At 42.9% G+C, this 6,416-nt stretch overlaps 1 protein-coding gene across 1 annotated transcript in view; it reads left to right on the top strand.

Annotated features, from left to right (window-relative positions):
• The first annotated feature begins 5,972 nt into the window (after window positions 1–5,972).
• The window catches only part of katnb1 (katanin p80 (WD repeat containing) subunit B 1), a 58,085-nt gene continuing 57,641 nt past the window's right edge, over window positions 5,973–6,416 (top strand). Inside the window, exon 1 of the mRNA XM_048605815.1 lies at window positions 5,973–6,071. The gene's annotated coding sequence lies outside the window, so the exon portion shown is untranslated. The remainder of the gene's footprint in view (window positions 6,072–6,416) is intronic.

Genomic DNA, 6,416 nt, shown 5'->3' with positions numbered 1-6,416 from the left:
GATGCCAGACCTACTCAGTTTCTCCAGCAATTTCTGTTTTTGTCTTCAAACACTGAAATTCGGTAACTTTCAAAAGGAATCAATGACAGAATTGTACTAGTCTCCAAAACCAAGAATAATGAAAATTAGCTGCTCAACTGCCAATATCAAACCTACCAGTTCCATTCAATAATGACCCCAACATCGTGTTAACAGGTCTTCATGAATAATTCAAAAACTGATCCTTTTTTTTTACTTTTGCCTTTTTGGACTTGCTTATTCCTGCTGTGGATATATGTTGCATTTAGTAATTAATAAATTTCCTCTTTTTGTTAATTCAAGAAAGTTAAATTGGGTCCTTTTACAACAGAACTTCACCTGGGACTCAGAGAAATGTATTTGTATTTTAATGAACCTTGTTGTAACCAACTAAGGGGCAAGCAAGGGAAGCCAGTTCATCCTTTCTCACCCAGGAGCTCAATGATTTGGGATATCTGGCTTGAAACAGTAACAAATGGCAATGAGTTCCATAGATTAATCTCTGGCTGAAGAAATCCCTCCTCATCTCAATTCTAAAGGTTGTCTCTTCATTCTGAGTTGTGCCCTCAGATCCTAGTATCTCTGACTAGTGGAAACATCTTCTGCACATCTACTCTCTCCACTTTCATTATTCTGTAAGTTTCAATTAGAACACACTCATCCTTCTAAACTATTAAAGACCCAGAGTCCTCAACCACTCCTCGTATGACAAGCCTGTCATCCCAAGGATCATTCTTGTAAATCTCCTCGGAACCCGCACCCAGCTCAGCACATCCTTCCATCTATTGCCCATCCCTAATTACCCAGAGGGCAATTAAGATTCAACACTGCAGGTCTGCAGTCACAGGTAGGCCAGGCCAGGCCAGGTAAGGACAGCAGTTTCCTTACCTAAAGGGCAATTGTTTCATGGTTGTTATTAGATCCTTAATTCCAGATTTTTGTTAACTTCAAATTCCACTATCTGCCATGGCAGGATTTGAACCTGGGTGCCCAAAATAGTGCTTGGGTCTCCGAATTAACATTCTAGCAATAATACCACTAGGCCATCACCTCTCCCTAAAAAATAAACTGCTCACAATATTCCAAATGCAATCTGATCACAGCCTTATACAGCTTCAGCAGCACATCTCTGCTCTTATATTCTAGCCCTTTTGAAATGATTGCTGACATTCTAACTGTCGACTTAACCTGCATGTTAACCTCAAGAGAATCCTGAACTAGGTCCCTTTGTGTTTCAGATTTCCAAAGCCTTTCCCCATTTAAAAAATAGTCCACGTCATTATTCTTCCAACCAAAGTGCATAACTTCACACTTTCCCACGTTATATTCCATTTGCCATTTCTTTGCCCATTCTCCTACCTTGTCCAAGTCCTTCTGCAGCCTCCCTACTTCCTCAACACTACCTGTCTCTCTACCTGTATGTCGTCTGCAACTGAGCAACAATGCCCTCAAGCTCCTTCATCCGGATCGTTAATGTATAATGTGAATAGTTGTGGTCCCAGCACGGACCTCTCCAGAATCCTACCAGTCACCGGTTGCCATCCTGAAAAAGTCCCCTTTATTCCTACTCTCTGCCTACTGCCAGTCAGTCAATTCTCTATCCATACCAGTACTTTGCCTATCAGTCCCCTTTTACCATGCATTTCCAAGTACTCTGTAATCTCATCCTTAACAATGGACTCTAAAATCTTACCAATGACTGAGGTCAAGCTAACCAGCTTATCATCTCCTGTTTTTTGCCTCCCTCCTTTCTTAAACAGGGGTGTTACATTAGCCATTTTCCAGTCCTCTGGATCCCTCCTTGATTCCTGTTATTCCTGAAAGATCACCACCAATGCCTCCACAATCTCCTCAGCTATCTCCTTCAGAACTCTGAGGTATAGTCCATTTGGTCTGGGTAATTTATCCACCTTCTCCCTCGTGAATGTGCCACCACACTCACCTCTGCTTCCTGACTTTTTTGAAGTTCTGGTATGCTGCTAGTATCTTCCACTGTGAAAACTGATGCAAAGTACCTGTTCAGTTCTTCTGCCATTCCTTTGTTCTCCATTACTACTTCTCCAGACTCATTTTCCAGCAGTCCAATATGCACTCTTGCCTCTGTCTTACATTTTAGATATCTAAAAAGACTCTTACAATCTTCTTTTGTATTACTAGCTAGCTAACTGTTGTATTTCATCTTTTTTTTTAATCATCCTCTGCTGCTTTTTAAAGGCTTCCCACTAATCTTCCTCACATTGTTTGCTTTTTCTTTTGCTTTTATGCTGTCCCTGACTTCCCTTGTCAGGCATTGTTGCCTCATCCTCCCCTTAGTATGCTTCTTCTTTTTTGGGATGAGTTTCTGTATGCCTCCCAAATTACCCCCAGAAACTTCTGCCATTGCTGCTCCACCGTCTTCCTTGCCACATTTCCCTTCCAATCAAATCTGGCCAGGTCCTCCCTCAGGGGTACAAAGCATTGAAAGACCTTCCCCTAATTCTCTTCGACTCCAGTTCTGCTAGGGCTCCTTGATGCTATGCTCAGTCAAATGCTGTCAAATACTGTCACTCTCATCTCAATTCTGCAGTTCAGCTCTTTTATCCACATTTGGACCAGGTCTATAATGAGGTCAAGAGCTAAGACTGCCTGATGGAATCCAAACTGAGCAGGTTATTCCTTTGCAAATGCCACTTTAAGCACTATTGGTAATGCTTGTCATCACTTTGCTGACTAGAGAGTAGACCGATGAAGCAATAATTGGCTGAGGTTAACTTCTACTAATATCTGTGCTCAGGATGAGTATTTTCTACGTTGCTGGCAGATGCCAGTGTTGTAGCTGTACTGACTAGGGGTATGGCAAAGTTCTGTTACGTGTCTTCAGCACTATTGCTGGAATATCATCACAGACCATTTGCATGTATTTTCATGCCATTTCATGACATCACTTGGAGTGAAACAAATTGTCTGAATCCTGTCATCTGTGATGATTGGTTCCTCAGGAGGAGGCCAAGAGAGATCCTCAATTCAGCATTTCTGCCTGAAGATAGTTGCAATTGCTTCAGGCTTTAGGAGACCAGTTAGGAAGAATGTGAAGATATTGAGGAAGATGCAGAAAAGATGAAAGAGGATGAGGACTTGTGTGTGTATATATATAGAACATAGAACATAGAACATAGAACATTACAGCGCAGTACAGGCCCTTCGGCCCTCGATGTTGTGCCGACCTGTGAAACCAATCTGAAGCCCATCTAACCTAAACTATTCCATTATCATCCATATGTTTATCCAATGACCATTTAAATGCCCTTAAAGTGGGCGAGTCTACTATTTTTGCAGGCAGGGCATTCCACGCCCTTACTACTCTCTGAGTAAAGAACCTACCTCTGACATCTGTCCTATATCTATCACCCCTCAACTTAAAGCTATGTCCCCTCGTGCTAGCCATCACCATCCGAGGAAAAAGGGTCCCACTGTCCACCCTATCTAATCCTCTGACCATCTTGTATGTCTCTATCAAGTCACCTCTTAACCTTCTTCTCTCTAATGAAAACAGCCTCAAGACCCTCAGCCTTTCCTCATAAGACCTTCCCTCCATACCAGGCAACATCCTGGTAAATCTCCTCTGCACCCTTTCCAATGCTTCCACATTCTTCCTATAATGCGGTGACCAGAATTGTACGCAATACTCCAAGTGCGGCCGCACCAGAGTTTTGTACAGCTGCAACATGACCTCATGGCTCCGAAACTGAATCCCTCTACCAATAAAACCTAACATACCGTACGCCTTCTTAACAACGCTATCAACCTGGGTGGCAACTTTCAGTGATCTATGCACATGGACACCGAGATCTCTCTGATCATCCACACTACCAAGAATCTTACCATTAGCCCAGTACTCTGTATTCCTGTTACTCCTTCCAAAGTGAATCACCTCACACTTTTCCGCATTAAACTCCATTTGCCACCTCTCAGCCCAGCTCTGCAGCTTATCTATGTCCCTCTGTAACCTGCAACCTCCTTCCGCACTATCCACAACTCCACCGACTTTGGTGTCATCCGCAAATTTACTAACCCATCCTTCTATGCCCTCATCCAGGTCATTTATAAAAATGACAAACAGCAGTGGCCCCAAAACAGATCCTTGAGGTACACCACTAGTAACTGAACTCCAGGATGAACATTTCCCATCAACCACCACCCTCTGTCTTCTTACAGCTAGCCAATTTCTGATCCAAACCGCTAAATCACCCTCAATCCCATGCCTCCGTATTTTCTGCAATAGCCTACCATGGGGAACCTTATCAAACACTTTACTGAAATCCATATACACCACATCAACCGCTTTACCCTCATCCACCTGTTTGGTCACCTTCTCAAAAAACTCAATAAGGTTTGTGAGGCACGACCTACCCTTCACAAAACCGTGTTGACTATCCCTAATCAAATTATTCCTTTCTGGATGATTATAAATCCTATCTCTTATAATCCTTTCCAACACTTTACCCACAACTGAAGTAAGGCTCACTGGTCTATAATTACCAGGGTTGTCTCTACTCCCCTTCTTGAACAAGGGGACATTTGCTAGTCTCCAGTCTTCTGGCACTATTCCTGAAGACAATGACGACATAAAGATCAAAGCCAAAGGCTCTGCAATCTCCTCTCTAGCTTCCCAGAGAATCCTAGGACAAATCCCATCCGGCCCAGGGGACTTATCTATTTTCACACCTTCCAGAATTGCTAACACCTCCTCCTTATGAACCTCAATCCCGTCTAGTCTAATAGACTGTATCTCAGTATTCTCCTCGACTACATTGTCTTTTTCCTGCGTGAATACTGACGAAAAATATTCATTTAGCACCTCTCCTATCTCTTCGGATTCCACGCACAACTTCGCACTACTGTCCTTGACCGGCCCCAATCTTACTCTAGTCATTCTTTTATTCCTGACATACCTATAGAAAGCTTTAGGGTTTTCCTTGATCCTACCTGCTAAAGACTTCTCATGTCCCCTCCTGGCTCTTCTTAGCTCTCTCTTTAGGTCCTTCCTGGCTAACTTGTAACTCTCAAGCGCCCTCACTGAGCCTTCACGCCTCATCTCTACATAAGCCTCCTTCTTCCTCTTGACAAGAAATTCAACTTCTTTAGTAAACCACGGTTCCCTCGCTCGACCACTTCCTCCCTGCCTGACAGGTACATACTTCTCAAGGACACGCAGTAGCTGTTCCTTGAACAAGCTCCACATTTCAATTGTGCCCAGCCCCTGCAGTTTCCTTCTCCATCCTATGCATCCTAAATCTTGCCTCATCGCCTCATAGTTGCCTTTCCCCCAGCTATAACTCTTGCCCTGCTTTATATACCGATCCCTTTCCATCGCTAAAGTAAACGTAACCGAATTGTGGTCACTATCACCAAAGTGCTCTCCTACCTCCAAATCTAACACCTGGCCTGGTTCATTACCCAGTACCAAATCCAATGTGGCCTCGCCTCTTGTTGGCCTATCTGCATACTGTGTCAGGAAACCCTCCTGCACACATTGGACAAAAACTGACCCATCTGAAGTACTCAAACTATAGCGTTTCCAGTCTATATATATATATATATATACATACACACATATATACAGATTGAAGAAGCTGGGACTGTTCTCCTTGTAGGAGATTGCGAGAACATTTCATCAAGGCATTCAAAATCAGTGGTCTAGCAGAATAGACGAGGCATAACTATTCTAATTGATGGAAGGAAGAAAAACCAGATCACACAGATTTTAGGTAATTGTTAAAAGAAGGAATGGCAACATGAAGAAAACCATCTTTCCACAATGAATAGTTAGGACCTGGAATGCACTGCCCGAGTTTCATGAAGGCAAATTCAATTGAGTTTCAAAATGGATTTTTTCATTAGCTAAGACAGAAAACAAAATGCTGCAGTATGTTGGAAAAACAGGGAAAAGACAGGTGTATTACTCGTGGTGGAGACCAGCACAGACACAATGGGTTAATGGTCCTTTTCTGTGCTGTACCCATTCTGATTCTACGACTGTTGGGAGTTATGAGGAAATCTTGAGTGTTATTGAGGTCAGTTATTACCAAACTTTGCCTCCCCCACCCGAAAATCTCCTTTACCTCTGCTTTCCCCTTTTGTCTTATCCAGAGGTAGCCCTGTTACTTCTCCGAACTATAGATACAACAGCTGCTGACACAAAAATCAGGAACAATCAGGTACCTAATCTTATTCGGGTAAATGAAAATAAAACGGGCAAAGTCCACTCGACTTGTTGTCACGCGGTGAAGACTCCAGAAATTTCCCCGGGTAACAACAACAAAATGCTGGGAGGAATATTGCTCCTTTGACCCTTTGAGGGTGTAAACTGTTATTAACGACATTTTATTCAATAGTGCATAAATAGTTTCACACATTAG

Source organism: Rhincodon typus, chromosome 15 (genome assembly GCF_021869965.1).
Source record: "Rhincodon typus isolate 14 chromosome 15, sRhiTyp1.1, whole genome shotgun sequence".
NCBI classification, from domain to species: Eukaryota; Metazoa; Chordata; class Chondrichthyes; order Orectolobiformes; family Rhincodontidae; genus Rhincodon; species Rhincodon typus.
This window is presented reverse-complemented; position numbering and strand designations above follow the sequence as displayed.